General features: G+C 34.1%; 1 long non-coding RNA gene and 1 pseudogene across 1 annotated transcript in view; both read left to right on the forward strand.

Moving 5' to 3' along the window:
* The window catches only part of LOC145293240 (uncharacterized), a 1,271,116-nt gene that overhangs the window by 439,951 nt on the left and 806,615 nt on the right, over positions 1-24,550 (forward strand). The gene's annotated exons all lie outside the window — the stretch shown is intronic.
* LOC145293422 (5S ribosomal RNA) lies at positions 812-928 on the forward strand (annotated as a pseudogene).

The following is a 24,550-nucleotide window of genomic DNA, read 5'->3' on the forward strand; positions in this document are numbered from 1 at the left end:
ATGAATAAATAAAATAAAATAAACACGGAAACATGTGCATGCGAGTATATTTTTTTCTAAAACGTTCACTTCTTGTAAGTAAAAAAAAAAAAAAAATACTGAAACTGAGATCGAAACCAAAACTTAAAAATAGTGAGCTATGTGTGATAACCATTAGACCAGCTTGACACTACAAAAAGTAGATCCTGTTGTCTGGAACCAATACACGTTGTCTGCAGTTTCAGTCACAAAGGAGACCAAGACAAAGAATAGGAAATAACCCCAACTCTTTTTCTTTGTAACAATGACATTTATTTCCTCACTGTTAGGGACGATGACGTCACCGACGAAATGGCCTTTTCTCGCGTGATCTCAAACGTTATTCACGCCTCTGTTATTTCAGTCTGTTCTCCACGTCTCTCTCATGATCATTCCCTTTCTCTTTTTTTCTTTCCTGATGACGTCATTTCGCATGAATTTACATCGGCGGATCTGGAGATGTACAGTTTTATAATTATATAGATGCATATCAGGCATAGCGTTTTGCGAATTTATTCTCCTGTCTATATTTATAGGAAGTGTTTCCACCTTGATCTGTTTTAATGAATTTAACGTTACGTTTAATACCAGTCGACGTCGGGTATATCTTCTAGTATGTTTATAATAAGTTCAAGTGTAATGTGAACAGGCATCTTGCTATTCATCTCCCTTCTTAATACTCCTGTAACTTATGTCCCCGATAATAGCCCCTACTTCAAAAGTTGTTTGGAGTGAAAATTGAATTGAAAAAAAGTGTTTTCGAGCGTACTTATTCTTAACAGTATTCTTAATCACATACGTCATAATCACGTTGACACACCGGTTCTCGTCAGATCACCGAAGTTAAGCAACGTTGAACCTGGCTAATACCAGATGGGTGACCATTTGTGAATTCTAGGCGCTGTATATGCTTTCCGCTCATCTCGGCATTGTTTCCAGTCGTTCTGAACCTCCACTTGCCACTAGTATTTAACAATACTCAGGAGAGGTGTGGTTGGAGATTGCGCAACTCTTGCCACAATAATTTCATGCGCAGACACCCTTACAGTGGGTATCCATACTCTGTCAAGACTGAAGGAAGCCTTGTATTCTTAACATAAGTAATCTGTAATGTGAACTATTCACGCATGCGCATTCATGAAACGGTTAGCAAACGGATCAAAATCCGACGACTCACGCGTGCCCATTTTTCAATTTTAATCCCTTAGCAGCCTTTTTTTTTTTTTTTTTTCTGGATGTAAGCCAATTAAAAAAATTTCAAGATCTCTGAATACCTGAATTTCAAGTCGGTAAATTAAAAATTCGTTGAGTGTATAGGTTGAAGTGTCGTCACACACGCACACACATTCTCACTTTTATAGATATATAGACTAGCTATATATACCCGGCGTTGAAAGGTTGAAAAATATTCGCGCGCGAAGGGTTTAGTCACATACTATTAATGATTCACAAAAAATCTTAACTTCTCACGATTTTCCTGAAAGTGGCCCACATGTTGGATTTATGAAAGCATAAACTGCATTAATTTTCTTCTGTGAAAATTAAACAAGAAATAGCTTAAAGGGGGAAATAACTCTCATGGCTTGAATAAACTTACTTCCGTTTTGAAAGGCAAGCGTATAGGCTAATAACAATTTAAAATTAAAATTTAGTAATATTTCTTAATAGAAGAATGAAGACTATTTTATTACAACAAACAATTAATAGCATGCGTCTAATTATTAAAATAGTTTTTTTTTATAATGTCAAATACAAATGATGTTATTTCTTGAATGTAGATTCCCTTTGAATTAATAGTATATATAGAAATTAAGCTGGAATCTAAGCGTGTAAACGTCTGTTTTCAGTACGAAAATTAATTCGTGAAGCAGTGTAACTTCTGTATATATTAACCAAATTGTGAACAAACAGACGATAATGCGACTTCTTATAATACAAGATTCAGGTAAGTAAAAACGCCCGGACGGTTCACATGTAACGTTGTCTGGAACTAATATACGTTGCCTGCAGTTTCAGTCGTAAAGGATACTAAGACAAAGAATAGGAAATAATTTCAACTCTTTGTCTTTGTAATGACATTCATTTCCTCATTGTTACGGCCGTGACGTCACCAACGTAATCGTCTTTTCTCGCGTGATCTCAAACGTTATTCACGCCTCTCTAATGTTATTTCAGTCCGTGCACCACGTCTATCTCATGATCATTTCCTCTCTCTCTTTTTTCCCCCGGTGACGTCATTTCGCATGAATTTACATCTGCAGATGTACAATTTTATAATTATATAGATGCATATTAGGCATAGCGTTTTGCAGATTTATTTTCCTGCCTATATTTATAGGAAGTGTTTCCACCTTGATCTCTTTTCTTCATTCTCACATTTTATAATGTCCATTTGCTGGGATACCTCATAAGAGTTACCAAAGGAATAGTCGTTTGGCTGTATGTGATATGCAGGTACACGCAAAATGCAGATATGCAAAATGAATGGTCGATCTCAATGTATAAACATTTTGACTAAAACTCACAAAAATTCAGGAAATCAATTTTAATGAAATTTTCAGTATTTATTAATTAACTAGCAGGGGTCGTTCTGCCCTGTCAGGTCGGTCGTAAAATACACTTAAATGTATTTTAATTCATGCAGATTTTGTATTATTATCGAGCTAATTCTCTATTTAATATTATATTGTACCTAATATATAGTGCTGATTTCAAGTTTAAAACAAATTACTCCGGGTGCCATCAGCTAGAATCAAAAGCAAAACATTTAGCGCTTCAGGCAATGCCTGGCGTTTATTGCCTGTATATATTTTATTCTCCATCCAATTCTGTTATTTTTTTGTTGTGAAAAATGGAGTTTTGTATTTTTCTTTTGTTTGAGAAAAGTCATTGCTATATTTTGCATACATACTTATGACGTATTTTAAAAGTTAGGTTTCTGCTGACGGCGTATTTTGTTTTAAAAATGGGAGTGATGATCTGGCACAACGTAACAGAGGCTTATTTGGATGAAAATGTTAAAAAAAAAAAATAAAAAGAATCAATTAAAATAATAAATGGAAAATTGTTTTTTGGTTTTCCATATTTGTCGATTTAATAATCTTTGAAAAGAAAAATTATACTTTACTTTTTCAATTTTTTAAAGTTCCAAAACCTAATAAAAATTCATATCTCTACTCCTATAATTTTTTTTGTATTGATATTCATATTAAAACCCTTTTCTGTTATCTGCAAAAGATCTAGCTAATTTGCATATTCTTTTAAACATTCATTTTGATTAATTCCCTGTTAGTTTTTTGCTTTTCTGATGGGATGATCATCTTTCGTTTATTACATGTAATTATATTCATGTAGATATTTTACATGATTTATTCTTGCGTAATATTTTCGTAAAACTATTATAGTAAACACAAACATCTTTCTATATATATTTATGTATGCGTATATATTTTTGTTTAAAACTTTTGCCTGTCGATTTCTGTCTAGACATGAAACTTAAGATATGGTATTCGAACCTATGCGAAACTTTACATTTGTGTTTTAGCCGGGGAAGATCGATCGGTGTAAAAGTATGAAAATTAAAAAATGAAATTTGCCAGGTGATAATCAAAACGACATTACGAATATGCATGCGTAACGTAATAGTTATTCATGTTTTAATTTTTAGCTTTGCAGTAAACACATCTTCATAGTGCAGTCATTAACGTCAAAGAAAAAAGTCAATTCTAAGCTAAACGTTTTAGTTTCGATTCTCAGTGGTGGCGCACGAGTCATTAATTTTAATTTTTTTTTAATTAAAAATTTTTTTTTTTTAAACCTCCTAAATCATTACTATAGATTGGGTCAAATATAATATGAAATCTGCATTAAGCAAAATGTCATATTTAAGCGTATTTTACGACCGGGAAGTGTCGGGTGGCCTGATAGTCTGTGATAAAATTAATGAATGTAGACTACGTTATGAGCTTCCATACATTTTGAAATTTGGGTGCTATATTTATTTAGATATTAACGGAGAACATTTTCGTCACTATTCGCTTTTTTTTATTTTTTAGAATAATTATGCACTTTTATGTTTTAGATTTCTTTTTAATTCACTATCTTAAGACTGTAACCTTTTGTTTTTAAATAGTTCCATAAAACTGATATTTATCTTTCGAGAAAGTTTGAAAACAAGATTTTTTTTTTCTAACAAAAATTTCCACATAATGTGGGTTTTTTAACCATCATGATGACATTTTTCCTTCCAAGTTTTATAAGTTTTATTTTGCATCCTTTTTTCCATTTTTATAAATAACTTTGAGCGGTTATATTTTAAATACAGTAAAGATTTAAACGAAAACTAATAGAAAAATTAAGGGTAACCCCTTTTAAAAACATACTCCACATCAAATTATAATGCCCGTACCTAGTGATATGGTAGACTTTTATTTTATTACTTTTTTTTATTTATTTTTTTAGCTAGATCTACATTACAGAATTTTAACAGGAAAATGCTCGTCGTCCTAGAATTGAAGACTCGAAAAACACAAAAGGAATTTTAATTGCTTACTTTAACACTTCCAGCTTGACGAAATGGGAAAAATCTATTGTGTGAATTAATTGAAAATTTCAGTGTGAAAATAGGCACTGAAAGTTACATCGACTAAAAACGTGAAAATAACAACCAAGATGAGAACGGTAGTCAGAAAATACGAATGATTGTTTCTAATCGCAAATATTCTGAAACACTTTGTATTTATGTGTTCTTGCTGGAAATGCTGTATAGTCACTAGTGTCACGTAAAAGTATCTGTTTTATGTTTGGATGTTGCAGGATGAAAATATGACTTTTTTTTGTACGTTACTAGACTGTATACGTGACACAGTTGTAGGTGCTGAATTTTATTTTGTAGAAAAATGATTTTGTTTACACCTATTTTTAAAATGACGCTTAATCTTTTCTTGTATGCTCAACTAATGTATTTAATATTTATAGCATATAAAACTATACAAATGCATTGTAAAATTCGACTAATTTGCATATTTTGATAACGCCCATCTTGAATTTATGAGGTCGACAATTGCTAGTATCTCGTGCACAAAAGTCGATTTATTGTGTATAATCATGTTATTGTCTTGTATCGACAGTAAAACCAGTTTTGCATGTAGTATCGTCTGCTATTAGAGGGAATAGACTTATTACAATTTTGTTTCAGTCGTGTTAAAAGGGTTCAATAAAATTGCTATTGATTTAATAATTAGAAGGCCGGATGGCGTTCCCGGTCATAAAATGTTTAAATGATATTTTAATGCAGGCAGATTTTATTTTATTATAGTTAATTCTCTATTGATATAATTATATTGTACCTCATACATAGTAGTGCTCCCATCATTGTTTCTCTCTCTCTCTCTCTCTCTCTCTCTCTCTCTCTCTTTCTCTCTCTCTCTTTCTCTCTCTCTCTCTTTCTCTCTATTTCTCTCTCTTTCTCTCTCTTTCTCTCTTTCTCTCTCTCTCTCTCTCGTTCTCGTTCTCGTTTTCTCTCGTTCTCGTTCTCGTTTTCTCTCGTTCTCTCTCTCTCTCGTTCTCTCTCTCGTTCTCTCTCTCTCTCGTTCTCGTTCTCGTTTTCTCTCGTTCTCTCTCTCTCGTTCTCTCTCTCTCTCGTTCTCGTTCTCGTTTTCTCTCGTTCTTGTTCTCGTTCTCTCCCCTTCTCTTTGCAATCTGTCCACTTCTAATCAAAAAATAAAAATTTAACGGAGAGATACCAATGAATGAAAATAAAAGCAAATTACCTTTATTTTCTTGCTCTTTTCGCTTTCTTCTTTCAAAGCTTTTTCATATCTGCTTCATCATTTTTTTTTCTGAGTAAAACGTCTCTTTCTTGAATGCAACATGAAAGTTTACGTCCCTACCCCTCCGAAAACGCTGATTGATTGTCAGCTGCACAGATAAGACATATCTGCACATAACGATTCATACTTACCTGTACTCTTGTTTATCTATCTTCTGCTTATCAATCATGGCCATCTGTTAAAAGCCTTCCACCATTGGATTTATCTTGTTTTCATTAATATACGCCTGTATTGGAGTGGGGAGAAATATTGATAACTTTAGCTTTAGAATAACTTATAATTTCTGTTTTTGTTTGATTTTCCCTTTCTGGAACGATGTTATCCAGATTTAAACAGAAGTTGTTGTTTTTTTTTTGTTTTTGTTTTTTTGGGTTTTTTTTCTCTGGGGAAGAAATTTTCTCAATTTATATTTATTTATTTTTTTGTTTTGTTTACTACTCTTTCATTTTAATATTTTTCTCTAACTGCTAGAGAATACATTGTGATTGGAAAAATTGGCATCAAAATAATCAATATTAATAATATGCAGGTATGTTTCAAATCTGTGCAATTAACGTAGGAACCATATAGAACAAGAGTCTTCCAAATGTTGTATGACGAAATCTTGTAATGCCACGACGAAAGTTGACATAACAGGCAGCCTTTATTTTCCAATAGCGAACCCCTGAGGCAAACGTTGTTTAGGCTTGAGTCAAAAGACAGTATGGCAGACGGCTGCTAGTAGGGAAGTTTCATTAATGTCGGTTGACTGGCAGTAAGCAATAAGTTCTCCAATATCCTGACCAGACTGACGTATACAAGGGTCGCTCCTAAAGTTAAGCCTTCTATTTTTTTTTTTTTAAACTAAAACGTTGAAGAACTACGATGACGAAGTTGGTACCATTAAAACGAATCACCTTTTGTGTCCAAGAATTTTTCATACATAGTCCCCACATTCTTAATGCACTTTTGGCAGCCTCTTTGACGCCTTGATCTTAAAATTCCAGCGTGCGCTTTGTCGCTTACATCTGTCACTATTAAATCGACGAAACCATCTCCTAACTCTGACATCAACTGCATTGACTTCGTAAATGTCTAGCAGGCGCCCGTGTATGTTGTTCGGTTTATTTTAGTTTTTGTTTTTATTGTTTTATTTTTTTGGGGGGGGGGGGTAACGGAGAAATTGAATAACGTACCTTTCCTACTAATGCACAATTTCATGACCGGGATTCTTTCTTAGTCTCACACCGTCAGTGCCTACAACAGAAGGATGAAACTTTTAGCTCGTAAATGCATAAGTTCAGTCATAACAATGTAATTTGTAATCCTCTCTGCTCCATTTGAGCGGAATAAAAAAAAATAGGAGGCATTTCTTTTACGTTTCTTGTAACATCTATAAACCTATGAATCATAACAAACGTGTTTTTGACAGCATTTTGTGTGAATTCATGCACAGGTGTTTTTTATAAAATGTATAAATTATGCATCAGCTCCGATGTAGGCTCCTCATATTGAAATAAAATACATAAAATATATGGAAAAAGATGATAAAGCGACCCGTTCCTGAAGAAAAGTGTCTAGTTGAGGGTGAAGAAATTAATGTTTTTTAGCCAATGTTTCAATATTTGCCTCCCTAAGAGTCGAGCTTCAAAATGATACTGATCTCGTAAAAATTCGTCGCCTCTGTTGAAAGATTTTGCGAGACCTGCATGCATGCATATATATTTATATTTAAACAGACGGGTGAGATTTATATTATAGACTAGCCTGGATGCCCGGCATTGCTCGGGTGTTTTGTAAATGTATGTTGAGCAAAAAAAAAAAAAAAGTTGGAATAGACATGCAGGCTCGAATCCGTGATGCGAAGGCGGAAAAGAGTGGAGGTGTGTGTGTGTGTGTGTGTGTTGGTTGAGCGAAAAAAAAAAAAAAACAGGAGTAGTAAGCAGGCTCGAACCCATAACGCGCCAGAGGAAAAAGAGGTGAAAAAATAAAATGTTTTACCGATGTGCCTTCCGTGGTTGTGATGTCACGAGCGGTCGAAATAACACCTTTTTAAGCGACCTCATGAACGCGAGGGTTGAATGACTTGCAAAAAATGTCAACCAAAAAATCGACCCTCCCTGTAGAAAACTGCTCGGTTGAGGGTGAAGGAATTAATGTTTTTGGCCAATTTTTCGTTATTTGTCGTCCGAAGGGTCGAGCTTCAAAACGATACCGATCTCGTGAAAATCCGTCGCCTCTGTCGAAAGTTTTTGCGAGACCTACATACATACATACATACATTCAAACAGACAGGTGAGATTTATATTATAGATGGATTTGTGGTGTAATTGCTCCAGGAAGCAGGTCTCATTCTAAAGTAATAGAATTCTGTTTTACTTCTAGCCCAAATCTATTGTCCCTTTATTCTGAACCCTTGAAGTATATTATATGAGGCATCACAAAACTTAGTTAAACGTGCAAACGCAGGTAAATATATTACCATTTTCTTTAAATTTTCACTGGTTTATTTATCTTTTTTTTATGGGTGGTATATTTGAATACAATCTGACTGTAAACAAAATTTATTTTGGTACTTATTCAGAATACGGCCGTGCTGAAATATTAACGTTTTTAGTTAGAAACCCCTTAATATGAGGGGACTTTTTAAAAGTATTCTGTACTTTCACCTAAGAATTTGATGAAAAAGGGTTTGTTTTTTTTAATACAAAGAAGTCACCACTTATCAATGCCCGGAGGCCACTCGAGGATAAGGGTTAATAAGCGTACAGTAGTCAATGGGACAATATCGTAGTAATCGTTATTAGTGGAAATTTGGTAAATTGAATTTCTTAAGGGGATGGTTAATCAAAAACTTGTTACGTTGAACTTGAAGATACTGTAAAATTGAATTTAACTTGAAAATCTCACCTAAAAATAGCACGGTCCATTTTGTACATAAGTACCTTTTATTTCTTATATAGGGTGACCCCCCCCAAAAAAAACGGGCCCCAACTCTAATTAGGCCCCGTTTCTTAGTGTTTTGTCCGAATGAAATGAAACTTTGGTCATAACTAGTTTATTATATTCAAAACATCACATAAAAACACTAGGTTCGTTGGCCTTTTTTTCTCCGTTGACTGTAAAATGCTCAGAAAAATAATTGAATGTCCTCTGTTTATTTATTTCCTGTATAAACGTACAGTTCCTGCTTTGTTCTTAATAGATTTTGTTTAGAGTTACATTACTATTTTTCGTAACGAGCGATTTAATTATTTTTTGCATAACATTTTTTTTTTAATTTAGTCTGCGCAATATTGGATGACTCTATATATATTGTCCAATTTTAAAGGAAAATAGCAACTCGTCAATATATGGGCTTAATATAGTGTCTTAAATTGTTGTTTCCAAAAACCTACAATAACTATTTTCATTATGATTGATTTTTATTTAACAAAAGATGGCATAAGGATTTTCACTTGTTTGAAGAATGCATTCTTAGTTAATCATTGTGAATTTTAGCATCTTTACAAAGAGCAAACAAGACGTTAATTTTGTTCAAATTTCATTGAAAATTTAAAAAAAAATCACTTTGGTGGCTAATTGAGCATCCAAAATAAATTTAACCCTTAAAATATTAGAAATGACCAATGTTATATGTTCTGAAAAGGTAATCGCTATGTTAATAAAGTTAATAGCTACATTGGTTTTACGATCACTACCCAAACTTATCGTCTCACCATGCATGTCATAAACTCTGGCTCAATTTACCAACATCTACAAAAACATAATTGCCCCCTCCTTGTTAATAACACTAAAAGAATATATTTAAAAAAAAAACAATTAAAAATATCAAAAATGCACAAAACTATCATCAAAACCCAACAACCTACAATTAATAATATTGCGTATGAAACCACTAATATTTTAAAATGTTTAGCGTAATTTTATATTGTGATGCTACTTTTGACATTAATACATTTAAATTGTTAGCGCCTTTCTTGGAACAGTGTGAAAACGTTCTCTTGGCATTTAACTACACATGCGTGGTTGAAAGCTATCTTTTGTAAATTCTCTTTTCTCCAAATTTTTTTGTTTTTTTATTTTTCACGTGATGATTCGACGACGAATCGAAAAACGTTCATGATACATCTATAACATATATTGTTTTATTTTAATGCAAAAAGATCATTAGATAAATCGAAAATAAAACAAGGTATAATTAAGCAGAATCTTTATCTTTAACGTGTGTGTGTGCGCATACATACTTCTTACACAATTGTGCCTTGCTTCCACTTTACAAGCAAAAGAACAATGAACTTTTCAAAATAAATAATTAATACATACAAAATAACTGCTATGTCTCGTGAATTTGTGTGCATATATATATATATATAAGAAAGTTCATCATAGTGGTGTTAAGGTGTCTAGCCGTATTGGTGTCGCCAAGTTAAAGTTGCCTGAAGTTCAAAAGAGTATGGTGGAAAAGCTCTATAATCTTGCATTTGATTGTGCATTGGTGAATTTTAAGGCTCGGGTCTATTCTGCTGGTGCTGAAGTTCTTGGCTTCAAGAGGGATAAGAACAAGGACTGGTTTGACAACAATCTTGAAATTAATCAGTTGCTGATGAATAAACAGACAATTTATGAATCTTTACTTTGTGAAGATCATTCTAATCGTACAACTAATTTGCGACAATACAAAGAGATCAAAGCCACATTACAACGTGAGCTAAGAAAATGTAAAACCAATGGTGGATGAATAAAACGGAGCAGATCCAAAACGCGTTTGACATAAAAAAATTCGGAGGAATTTTATGGACTCCTGTGCCAACTATTTGATCCTCCTGTCTCTTCAATATCTCCCCTGGTGTCGAAAGATGGTTCTGTTGTCATTAAGGGTCCAGAAAATATCTTGAAAAGATGGTAGGAGTACTTTACTGATGTGTTTCACAATCCTATTCAATGCAATTGATAGCCTACCACAATGTGATATCATATTCAGAATCGTTTGCCTAATCTGATTGAGGTGCAGTTGGCTCACACAAATCAGCAGTGGCAAGGCGCCTGGTTTGGATGGTGTTCCGGTGGAACTTCTTAGGATTGGAGGTGTGAATATTGCTAATGCTATCCTTGGTTTTGTTGAGGAAATCTGGGAGGGTGCTCCTGTTCCACAGTATTGGATTGATGGTGTCTTGGTGACCCTGATTAAAGGAAAGGGACAGAAGAATGTTTGTGACCACTACCGTGGGATTATGCTTTTAGAAGCTGCTGGGAAAGTTCTTGTACAACTTCTATTAAACAGGTTACTGGAAGATGTTTGTCCTAATTCTATTCCAGTCATAAAGTGGCTTTAGGTATAGCAGAGGAGCTATGGATATCATTTTTTTTTCAGTCCGGCAAGTCCAGGAGAAATGCATTGAACAACAGATACCACTGTATCAAGTGTTTGTGGATCTAACCAAAGCATTTGACATTAATCTTTGGTTAATCTTAGAGAAAGTAGGGCGTCCTCTAACCTCTGTTAGAATATTCAAGGAACTGCACAGGGACATGAAAGCTCGAGTCTCGTTTAATGGAAAATTGTCTGATGAAATCCATGTTGACAATGGTGTCAAACAAGGTGATATTTTTGCCCCTACTCTTTTCTGTATATATTTTGCTGCTCTACTTGCTCATGCATTTCAAGATTGCGATAGAAGTGTCATGTTAAAGTTTCGAACCACGGGTCGCATTTTTTATCTTAGAAAGTTTAATGCCAGATCCAAGCTGCATCATGTCTTGGTCAAGGAGTTACTGTATGCAGACGATGCTGTTTTTTTTTTGTTTTTTTTCACACACTGAGACTGATATGCAGCATATAATGGATAGTTTTGTTGACTCCTGCACTGCTTTTGGTTTGAGGATCAGTCTGTCTAAAACAAAGGTGATGTTCACTCCTGCACCGGGCCAGTCATACATGGAGCCAAACATCATGGTCTGTGGTGCTAGACTGGGAGTATTTGAGTCATTTGTGTACCTTGGTAGTTCTCTGTCGAGGAATGGCTGTCTCGACACTGAAATCCACAGGTGAATTCATAAGGCATATGTAGCTTTTGGAAGGTTGGAGAAATGTGATATGATGGTGGCATCAGGCAGGACTAAGATCTGCGTTTACAAGACCTGTGTGCTAACCACACTGTTGTATTCATCAGAGATATGGACATTGCATGAAAGGCACCTTAAATGGCTTGAACCATTTCACCAAAAATGCTTGAGACGTATCATAAACATCAAGTGGCAAGCACAAGTACCCGATACTGAAGTCCTTGTGAGAACATGTTGCTCTAGTGTTGAGACCCTTGTAATCAGATCTCACATGCGTTGGGTGGGCCACTTGGTTCAAATGAAAGATTATAGGCTGCCAAAACAATTTTTTACGGGGAGTTAGAAAAGGGCAAGCGCCCTAAACACAGGCCTAGGAAGAGGTTCAAGGACTCTACAAAGAATAATTTGAAAGTCTTACAAATCAATATCGACACGTGGAAAGAACTTATTCTGGCAAAAGCTTGTATGTGAAAGTTGTAATGCTCTAGAGAAAAGAAAGGAGGCCCACAGCAATCTGAAGCAAGAGCTTCACAAAGATTTAATTGATGGTCTTAACCACGACACACAGAGCTGGAAATGCCACACTTGTGACTGAGTGCTTTTGTCAAAAGCTGGCTACGTCAACCAACTTCACACAAATCTCCTGTTCAGGTCAACTTTGCACCTATTGGTCCAAACCAAACGATGTTTAACATGCAGCAAAATTTGCAAGTCTACTGCTGGTTTGAGAAGACATGTGATTGTTCATAGGAATACCCTTGAACCTCCAGAGGAAGTCAACTCGATGGAAATTGCTCAATTTGTATGTCACATCTGCTTCAAGATGTGCAAATCTGCTTCAAAATGTGCAAATCTGTGGCGGGAGTGTAGTCATCTGAGATGGCATGGACGACAAGATTGGGAGAACTCAATGTGATGACGATCATCTGGAAAGATGCAGCAATCATCCTCTATATATATATATATATATATATATATATATATATATATATAAATTAAATTGTAATTTATGTGTGTAGATATTGGATATCTACACAGCTATGCGGATTACCCAATATATAACTTAGACCTTATTACCAAACGGATGTAAAGAACGCAGAACATGGATTTTACCAAGCAAGCTGGATCTAAAAAAAACTTTCATATCCTTTTTCTCCAAATCCTCCTGCTACAGGACTTGTGATAAATTTATTATTTTGACTTTGACTTTCCATGTCTCACTGACTTTAGCAAATAGGGTGCATACCTCATAAATATTTGCTAATATTTTCTCTCCTCTGATGAGATGGTAGACATCGAAACCCTATAGGTTAAGGAGATTAACTTTCTAAAGCATTCTTTGTCTTGCTTAGAATAATAAAAATTCTTTAATATCAAATTCATTTCAATGAGTTTTTTGAAATTCATTGAATTACAATTTAATTTATTTGCTCTATCTTGCATATCGAGCAATTCTTGTTTAGATGGGATAACTTATAGAATATTACTGCCAGTAATATTTTGTAAACCTTACAATCTCACGTTTCCATAACTGATTGTTAAATAAAAACTATTCTGAAGTGTATATATATATATATATATATATACTAGCAAAAGTACCCGTCGTTGACTGGGTTCAAAAACAGCCTACAGAAAATGGACTCTGATTTATGAAAGTATGATAGGTTATGAAAAGGAAGGGTTGTAAATTTGGGTTGAATTTGGGGGTATCAAAACCAAAGCAAAATATGATGAGAGTACAAATAAAATAGATAAACCCCATAATTTATTATACCATATTTGTTCACACTGAAACACTTATCACAATCTTCTGTGTGAAACTTTGTGACATATTTCCATTGTATGGAGGTCAGGCACGAACGAACACCCCATAATTTTATTATACCATATTTCTTCAAACTGAAACATAATTATCAAAGTATACATATGCAGATAGATATAAAGTCTTTATTAAAGTTTGTGCCTATTTCAATTCTATGGAGGCCAAGCGCGAACGCAGACCCCCACAATTTTATTATACCATTCCTATTTAAGTTAAAACATACTTATCAAAGTATTCTCATGTACATCTATATCAAAAACACTTGTAAACGTTTTTTTTTTTTTAAATTTTTTATTTCCATACTTTGTGGACCAGGCGAGAACGCAGACCCCACAATTTTAATGAATCATCATTCTGCCAGATCAAACATACCCATTCCTGTGTCTCGATACATCTTCTATGATTATATGTAATCAGTTTTTTAAAATAGTCAACAATATAGGAGCCTATTCGTGACCAGACACACACACAGACATTCGGCTTTATATATACATATATACACACACACACACACACACACACACACACACACACACACACACACACACACACACACACACACACACACTAAAAGGTCTCCCAGCGTTACCCGGTCGTAAGATATGCTTAAGTATATTTTAATTCATGCAGATTTTGATTTTATTATAGAGCCAATTCTTTATTATATTGTATCCAATATCTAGTAAGTGCCTCCTCGGCATGACCCTCTCATAAAATATGCTTAAATATATTTAAATTCATGCAAATTTCATATTTATTATTACAGATCCAATACTCCATTGATTATTATATGGTAATCAATATATAGTATTGATTTCAAAATTAATGTGAAAAAAAAATGACTTGTGTGCCATCAGCTAGAATAGAAACCAAAACATTTAACATTCTCGTTTTAGTCTTTAAGTTTGACAATTTTGCTAGAAATCACGTCATGACGTCAAAATTTTAGATGGTGACAAACCTATTCAAACTTTTAGTATATTACTATTAGATTGGTGCAAAAATAGTCGTTTTTTGACGTTATATATATATATATATATATATAACGTCATTTTTTGTTCTATATTTGCGGTATCACGTGGCAAACTCTGTAGCTACTTTTCCATTTTTGAACACTCTTCCGCTGTCATCTCTTGAAAAAGGACTAATAGGTCTGAAATATATTGAGATTTATAACACCATTTAATACAACATGAAAAAAAAATTTACTGTTGTTTAGAGTTAAAATTTGTGTGAAAAAGAAAAAACAAACAACAAAAAAAAAAGAAATTTATTTCTTTTGTTTTCATTTAATTTTACTCTATATAAAATTTAAAAAAATAAAAAAAATCTCGCATTGTTCTTGGCTTTTAATTTTACCTTATATATATATATATATATATATATATAATCTGTATCTCAAATAACGACATTATTTTTGCACCAACCTAATAGTATATACTGGCAATGATACTCGCACTTTGCTGTACAATTGGGTACCTGCTTTGCAAGCACCCTTACAGTAAGTGGATGTTGTAAGAGCTGCACCAAATATGGCCTTAACCTTTGATCTTGAAAAATAGTGTGCATCATCCCTATGTTGGAGACCATGTTGAAATGTTGAAAAAAAAACAAAAAAAAAAAACGAAACTTGCAGCCATTGAATTATAAGTGGTTTGCCATACTTATAGGTAAATGTACATTGAACAGATACCATACTACTTTAAGTTAAATTCTAATTTTGATATCTTTTTAATTTAAACGCAAAAAAAAAGACAATTGGGACGCTGAAAACATACACAGTAAAACAATGTTTTATTGTCGCATTGATTATTTATTTGTAACGCAATTAAAAAAAAAAAAAAATTTTTGGTGTTATTTATGTCGGTAGTGTAGAAAAAAATAATTCCGAAATGTTAATATTTCAGTGCACAGGTCAAATTCTGCAAAAGTAGCAATTTGTGTTTATTTGTTGATGCTGTGATGGATTTGTTTGTGCATGCATGCGCAACCGGAAGTTGTAAACCGGATATTGGGTTACAGCATCCGTTACAAGGTCATTTGTGTTTTATAATTATATAGATTAAATAAAGTAGTTTATAAAAAAAATATTGTTCGCCTTTTTAATGAGTGTACCTAATAACTGGATCTTCAAGAACATCGTTATCCCCTCCTTCCGTACCCAAGAAAGTTGCACACTATCCTTCATCTTAACATTCATGCTGGCTATCAAATTTATACCCCCTTTCCACCAGAACACTGGTCAGTAAGTTCCATACACAATTACCTCAACTAAGGCAAGAGTTATGTTTTCGGTCAAGTCTGTCACTGTTTGTAAACAACCTAGCACCCACAACGCTTGACCAATCGCCACTAAACTAAGTCAAAATATTGATCATAAACTTAGAACCGATTTAATTTTTGGTATTTAGGTAAACATCTTGGAGAAGGTTGTAACTTTAGTTATATCAATTGAAGAGGCTTACCATATGGCCCATAGTGTAGCTAATGATGTCTCAAATTTTATAAGATCTGGAATGATTTGGGTTCTTGAAGTTTCAGTTTGATTTATTTCAAACGTTATACTTTTTTTATATATATAACAGTATACTATGCAACATTTCAACCAGGTCAGATAGTTTTTTTGAGTCATCAAGGGTTCCATGGCATGATTCCGGGAATACTTAATACAATATGGAGAAGTAAAAGTAAGATAATACTTTGGCTCATCCTTATGTTGTGAAGTGGAGCTATGCAGTATCAAAACTGGTTTGACATTCTTGTTAATCATGTAATTCCACAATACCAAACATAATACTACTGATTTCATACGATTAAATATATATGATTGATGTGATTAGGTTGCTTTCTGGTAATTTTCTCGGTTAATAAGTTAATATTAAAGAGTTTTAGAATAATACAAACTAGCAAGAATGAGAAATATATTTAATCAATTTTTTTTTTTTTAATTGCCTTTTCATTCCAAACAAAGCTTGGTGCCCCTTTAATGTAGGGGGCTACTATCTGGAACATAATTGCAGGGCCACTATGAAGGGAGTTGAGCAACAACGTCTGTTCACATTATACTTGAACTTCTGCATGTTAGTACAGTCAGAAGCAGGAACCCGGAAGGGAATTCCAAAGCCTAGCAGTTTTGGGGAAGAAACTATTAAAGTAGGCTTTCTGGCATCTGAGGATCTCTACTGCATAGAGGCAGGACTTTGCTACTTGTCGGGTGTGTCGGGGATTTACATCGGGGGTAGGGGGTACAAGGGCTTGTAGTTTTTCAGAACATATACGATTAAAATACATGTAAAATAGGCAGAGGGATGCAACATTTCGTCGGTGGGAGAGAGGCTGACGCCTAGTTGACAGTTCAGGACCTATAAGGTTGGCAACTCTTTTGAACCCTGTCCAGGAGTGAGAGACAAGTAGCAGATGCACTAGCCTAAATGTGACAACAGTACTCCATACATGGGCGAATGATAGCCTTGTAGAGGTACAGGATACTTTCAGACGTAAGTAACTTTCTAGCATGGTAGAAAGAGCCCACCTTCCTCACAGAAGTCGCGGCAATGCCTCGATGTAACTGTTCCTCATGAACGTTAAGCCAAGGAGTTTGAACGAAGTAATTTCAGATAATGTCTCATCGGCCATAGTTATTGGTGGTTGAGAAGGTTTCTTGTAATTAAAGGAAAGTACTTTAATCTTTGCAGCTTTGAATGTTTATTTTTGTCCCCATTCCACTACAGACTGGATGTCTTCCTCTAATGTTTCCGCCGTTGCCATAGATATGTTCATTTGTTTTTCCCCTCGTGCCTACCATAGAGCATGGTGTCATCAGCGAATATACTCGGAGACGATTTTATCAGGGAGGTAATTTATGAATATCGGGAATAATAAAGGTCCAAGGATCGACCCCTGCCGCACACTCGCATTTATATTATGTTGATAAAGATATTTTTCTGGTTAGTGCAAAAAAAAAAAAAAATTTTGGATAGAAGAATCAATAATACTCAGCAAAAATAAGTTAACATTTCTATGAAAATAGTGTCCATTGCATTTTAAATGTAGAACTGACCCAAATGAGATAAACTATTAAGTACTAATAAATACTCACAAAGTAATAGTGTGCTACATAGTTCAATACAAATAATAAAATCACATTCTAAGAGACAATCTTGAATTTACTCCTTCAGTTCAACTACTCTTGACAATGTTCTTTCCTGTTTGTTTCGAATGTTCCTTTTTTTTTCTTTTTTTTTTATATAGATTTGCTGACTTTTTCCAATTAAAAACTGCTGCACTCAAAATTATTACGACTTCCTTTCTCACATATAACAATGATATATTATTATTATTATTATTATTATTATTATTAGGGCTATGACAAAAGAATATTCTTTTCATTGTTTTGACTCTTGAGTATATATCCAACACAGTTAATCAACCGAGAACTACATAACTCTATATAAAAGCTTATAAGATATTAACGGATACACATTCGAGTCAAAACAATGAAAAGATGTTGTTGACATAGCGCTAATATTATGATATGCGAAAACAAGGCTACATCAAAGGGAGGCCACACGTATTCTTGTCTAAGGTTGTCAGATTAAAGCCGAATTTCATGAATTTGGGCTTTTTTGAAGCGTGGAAAAGTAATGAACAAGCAGAATAATATATAGATTAAAGAGTTTTCGAATCCTACATGTAAGAAAGCGTTGTATAATTTCTTAGATAATGTACTGCAGTATAAGATCTTAAAAACAATTTGTTTCAAGTGTTCTTATCTTCCTCTTCAACCTAAATTATTCTACTCATGGATTTTACTTTGGAGCTCAAGTGGTTCACTTTTAAATATCAGATAAAAGGGAACCTAGCATTGAGTAAAATGCACTGAAAATAAAACTCGCCCACCATTTTGACATGCGAGTTATCATGTCTATACATTGGTGTGGAATGTTTTCACTTACACACACAAATGGTGTGTTAGGAGGGTGTATAGGATTGGCCAGAAAGTGTCTTTTGTTTTTGTGTGTTTTTGTGTGCTTTTTGTTTTTGTGTGTTTTTGTGTGCTTTTTGTTTTTGTGTGTTTTTGTTTGTTTGTTGTGTGTGTTTTTGTCTGTTGTGTGTGTTTTTGTCTGTTGTGTGTGTTTTTGTTTGTTGTGTGTGTTTTTGTTTGTTGTGTGTGTTTTTGTTTGTTGTGTGTGTTTGTTTGTGCGTTTGTTTTTGTTTGTTGGTGTTTTTGTGTTTGTTTTTGTTTGTTTGTTGTGTTTTTGTTTGTTGTGTGTGTTTTGTTTGTTGTGTGTGTTTGTGTGTGTTTATTTTTGTTTGTTTGTTGTGTTTTTGTTTTTTTGTTGTGTGTTTTTGTGTTTTTGTTTGTTGTGTGTTTTTGTTTATGTGTGTGTTTGTTTATTTTTGTTTGTTTTTTGTGTTTTTTGTTTGTTTGTTTTTGTTTGTTGTGTGTGTTTTTGTTTGTTTGTTCTGTGTATTTTGTTGTGTGTTTTTATTTTTTGTGTATTTGTCTTTTTGTGTGTTTTGTTTTTCTTTTTGTGTTTGTCTATCCGACATACTAAATAACGCTTTATATTCTTATTCTTCAAATCCTGCATTTTTGTATAGCGAGTATGTTGATATTAGTATGTAATAAGCCTCTGAACAGGAGTTCTCATATTTGCTTAGTTAAAATTGCTAGTTTGGGAATAAATCGTTATTTTCATCGCAGTGTATTATTAAATGATCTTTCTGAACCATGATTCCATTCAGCCTTGAGACCGCAATCCTCATTCTCTCAAACGCCAAGCTGACATAACTTCCATGATCGTTTTATATTTCCTATTTTTCAAATCCTGTATTTGGCATAGCGAATATGTTTGACGTTAGTGTGTAATAAGCCTTTTATCTGAGGCGTATTTAAATTTTTGCTTGCATTTCAGGCTTGGAAATGGAAGATCAAGCTGATACTTTTTCTCTTTTCTTTTTTAACAAAATTTGAAAAATTAATTTAAAAAATTTTAAGTTAAAGATTTTTAAAAAGATTAAAAAACAAAGCTACAGAAACCTCCATAAATATACGTCGAATGTATTGAGAAACTGCTTTTCCAGAACGGATGTGTCAAAAATGGTTTACTTAATTTCAAAAAGGAAATTAATTTTTCGGTGACACGCTCCTCGCTCTGAACGGCCAAAGATGAACAGTGAATAAGTGAAAGCCGTAAATGAACAAGACTGCCGTTTGACAACCAGACAAATCGCAGCAATTCTCAAGATTTTCAAATTTAGTGTGAAAAAACTGAGTTGTGTTTCTAAATTTGACGTTTGGATTCCTCCTTTCTAAATAAATAAATAAAAAAAGAAACTTTTGAGCCAAGCCATGTTAATCGATATGTTTTGCTCGTTCCTTCCTTAGTTCGTACGTTGCGCTTTTATAAAAGACCAGTTGTGTGTTTATTTCTTCTGCAGGAGATTAGACCCATTTTCGGATGGGTTTTGATGACCCAACACACTAGGTGAAATGTACTTTGAGATACAAAAAACGTATGTGCAGCCCTGCCGGCTTTTCCTGGTTGGAGCGTCCCAGATAGTCAGCAATGAATTAACTCTTTCTCAAAGAAGGTAGTCTGGGAAAGTGAACCTCCTAGGACTAGACAGGATCATACCTCTGATTAATAGTAACAAAGCCACTGTCAGGCTCGATGTTGAGGAAGTATCCTTCACTAATACAAACAATACATACTCCAACTGACAATGAAAAGATCATATAATATTGATATCCTGGAACGGGATACATTTGTTTTGAAGTAGCTGAGTGGTTTGGGCTACACTAAGCAAGTAATACAATCGAGTATGTGTCGCCTTAATGAACAGTTGCTCATTATCGTAGCTTTTAGTTTTCAGCATATCTTTCGATTAAATAGAAGTGATAATATATGAAAAGTCCCTCTTTTTTAGTTATTGTTTCACAACGTTTCCGTCAACTATTCCTCTGGCCTTCGTCAGGCGGTAACCACGACGGGATAGGAACTCTGAATCTCCTAACTACATCCTCAGCAATTACTGCTTTCCATAATTCTTGTCTCACCATGCTGTGGTCAAGGAAGCCTATGGCCGGCTTTGGGTAGGATTGAAACCGCTATCTTCAGACAATGCTCACCTGAAATCATAAAGATTTAATGTCTATCCACTACACTTCGGGCCCCGAAAAAAAAAAAAAAAAAAAGATTAGGATAATAGTCCGCAATAAATAAATAATACTCATCTCCATACTGAATTCCAATTAAATAATATATACGATTTGATATGTCCAGGGAAATGATATTTGTCAAATAGCTGAGTGGTCTTGGTTACAGTGAAGTGATATAATTTAATAAATCTCTTTAATGAGCGATTGTTCATAGTCGTAGCAGATAATATGCTTAAGTTTAGGTTTCCGGCATATCTTGACGTCTCTCCCAGGTTGCTATACCCGTCCATATTTATGGCTTACACCAGTCAATCATATTCTTGTGAGGAGGAACCCGGATGTGTTCGCATTTATTCGTTTAATTTTATAACTAAAGTAAAATAAATCTTATTATAAATTTTCCTATAGTGTGTGTGACTGACTGACTGACATGATATATCTCAGCCTACAGGCAACCCACACAGGCAAGTTAGGTACCGAAATGAAGCTTATGACCCAGCGGATGTTTTAGTGATATTTATGTCCATGTTTTGTGTATGTAAATGCAAAAAAAAAATAATGATTTACTAAACGTTTTATTTACTGGATATTTTTCGAGTACAAGGACTCTAGTTTGCCCAGCTGGGCAAACTTGGGTTCTTATATATATAGATATATATATCTCACCATTCGCTATTATTGCAAAAATCAAAATATGTACTTAATTCATACTAAAAAAATTTTCTTTTGACACAAACGCCTGGATTTTCCTTATAGCACATCTTAAACAAGTTTTGTTGAATAGCAGAAGACCACTAAACAATTCATCAGACAAATGGATGTTCCTTAAACTGCTAGAAAGTTTATTATATATGATGCATGCAGATGTGTTTCATCAGCCAAATTTTGGATGTACCTTTTAGCGAAGGGGTAAAGAGTTCACCCTGGAACCAGGTCTTTGTATCTATGAAACTGCCATCATACCCGTCGCTTTTATCTTCTTAAAAGAGAGGCAGCATTCTCTTTCTGTGGTAATGAAGTCTACTATATCCAGAATTGAGATCGCCTTGAACAAAACATTCAGACGATGTTTAGATATATATATCTTCTAACTGTCCACTTACAGGGCTTGTTGCACTATGCTACGTTTTACCAATAAGTTTGATTCTCTCTCTCATATATATATATATATATATATATATATATATATATATATATATATATGAAAATGTTTGTGTCTGTCGGTGTACACTTCTCTACCAAATAACTGTCAATTTTTTATAATTTGATTTGAGCCCAAAACAAATGTTAAGGGGTCAAAATTAGGGTCAAAGTTTTAAAAAAAAATTGATCTCTGAGGTCTCTACCAAATTACTCAGCCAATTATTGGTCTAAACATTTGAAATTTTACATAAAATGTATTTAGACATATGGCAAGCTTTTTAATCGATTTTTTTTTTTTTTTTTTTTTTTTTTCTGAAAATTTGGCTTCCAGGGGGTCAAAGTTCAAAAGATTTTACCTTTGCGGTCTCTAGCAAATTATTAATCCAATTTTGGATCTAAACATTTGAAATTTTACATAAATGGTATTCAGATATGCAGCAAGCTTTTTAATCAGTTTCTGGGCAAAAAATTGGCTGGCAAGAGGTCAAAGTTTAGTTAACCTTTTCAGACTCTACCAAACTCTTGGGTTTAAACACTTGAAATTTTAGATGGAGGTTACATGGACATGGGTCAAACATTTTAATTGGAGCCCAAAACAAATGTTAAGGGGTCAAAATTGGGACCAAAGTTAAAAAATTGACGTCTGTGGTCTATACTAACTTTTCTCTGTGGTAGTTAAGGAAGCCTATTATATAGAAAGGCATCACTGTACATATGCACATACAGTTATGAACAGTACATAGGACCCGAGTAAAGCCGGTTGGAACTACTAGCATATATATATATATATATATATATACTAGTATTTCAGTCCGGCGTTGCCTGGGTGTTTGGAGGTGTATGTTGAGTAAAAAAAAAAGCGGTCAATTTTTTTAACTTTGACCCCCTAAACATTTATTGTTTTAAACTCAAATCAAGTTAAGTTAGATTCATGTTCAAGGAACGTGTATCTAAAATTTCAAGTGTTCAGACCCAAAATTGTAGGAGTGTGGTAGAATTCTCAAAGGTAAAATCGTTGAACTTTGATCCCTTAACAGCCAAATTTCTGGCTGAAAACCGATTACAAAGATTTTCCCAAGTCTCAATACCCACTATATTAAATTTCGAGTCTGTAGACTGAAAATTGACAGTTATTGCTTAGGGAAACGTAGACACACACACACACACACACACGCTCACTTTTCTAGATATATAGATTAAGTGAAATTGTGTGTTCGTGTACGTTTCTTTATCAAACTGTCAATTTTCAGTCTACAGGCTCGAGATTTGACATAAGGGGTATTGAGATTTAGGAAAATTTTTTAATTGGTTTTCAGCCAGAAATTTGGCTTTTAAGGGGTCAAAGTTCAATGATTTGACCTTTGAAAACTCTACTAAACTCCTCCGCCAATTTGAGGTCTAAACACTTGACATTTTAGACGTAGGTTACTTAGACATGGATTGACCTTTTAATTTGATTTGAGCCCAAAACAAATGTTAAGAGGTCAAAGTTTAAAAAAATTTGACCTGAGGTCTCTACCAAATTACTCAGCCAATTTATAGTCTAAATATTTGAGATTTTACATAAAGTGTGTTCAGACATAGGGCAAGCTTTTTAATCGGTTTTTGGCCGAAAATTTGGCTGCCAAGGGGTCAAAGGGCAAAAGATTTTACCTTTGCGGTCTCTAGTAAATTATTCAGCCTATTTTGGGTCTAAACATTTGAAATTTAGCATACAGGGTATTTAGACATGCAAGCAAGCTTTTTAATCAGTTTTTGTGCAAAAATTTGACTGCCAAGAGGTCAAAGTTGAAAGAGTTGTCGTTTGCCGACTCTACCAAACTCCTCCGCCAATTTTGGGTCTAAACACTTAAAATTTTAGATGTAGGATACTTGGACATGAGTCAACCTTTTTAATGCATATATATATATATATATATATATATATATATATATATAATGTGCACATACTGTTATGAACAGTACATAGGGCCTGAGCAAAGCCGGACTGAACTGCTAGTATATATATATTTGCTCAATAAGAGTTCCTACCAGTTATAAGTGTATGCTTACAATGGGTGGTTTTCCCTAGTGTCTGAATTGCATATTTCCCAGATTTTCGGTACTCTCTGCTTCTTTTGATGTTCATTGCAAAATACTTTGCATTTTCGCAACAATCGTTTACCATTAATTTCTTGCTGTCAACAAAAATTAGCTTTCGTTGAGATTTGATCGACAATAAATCTCTTCAAGATTCTAATTCTTTCTGCCTGTGTTCTTCGTGTGGAGATTTGGATGGTTGTCTCCCTCCTCGGTTGGTCCTGGATATGACCTTAAACTATATCCAGTGGTGAGGCCCCAGCTTGCGGGCTTTGGGGAGTGTGGAGCCACCTTTTAATTGCCATTGCTCCCAGGTCCACTCTGACCCGGAGTGGTAGTACCTGTTAGGGTCCCAACTATGGGTTAAATAGAAATCTACGTGAAAACAACAAATATATTCTATTAAAAAATTTTTTCTCAAATCTTTGGATTCGGCATTAAATAACC

Source organism: Euprymna scolopes, chromosome 14, assembly GCF_053919585.1.
Source record: "Euprymna scolopes isolate OS-2025 chromosome 14, ASM5391958v1, whole genome shotgun sequence".
In the NCBI taxonomy this organism is placed as follows: Eukaryota; Metazoa; Mollusca; class Cephalopoda; order Sepiida; family Sepiolidae; genus Euprymna; species Euprymna scolopes.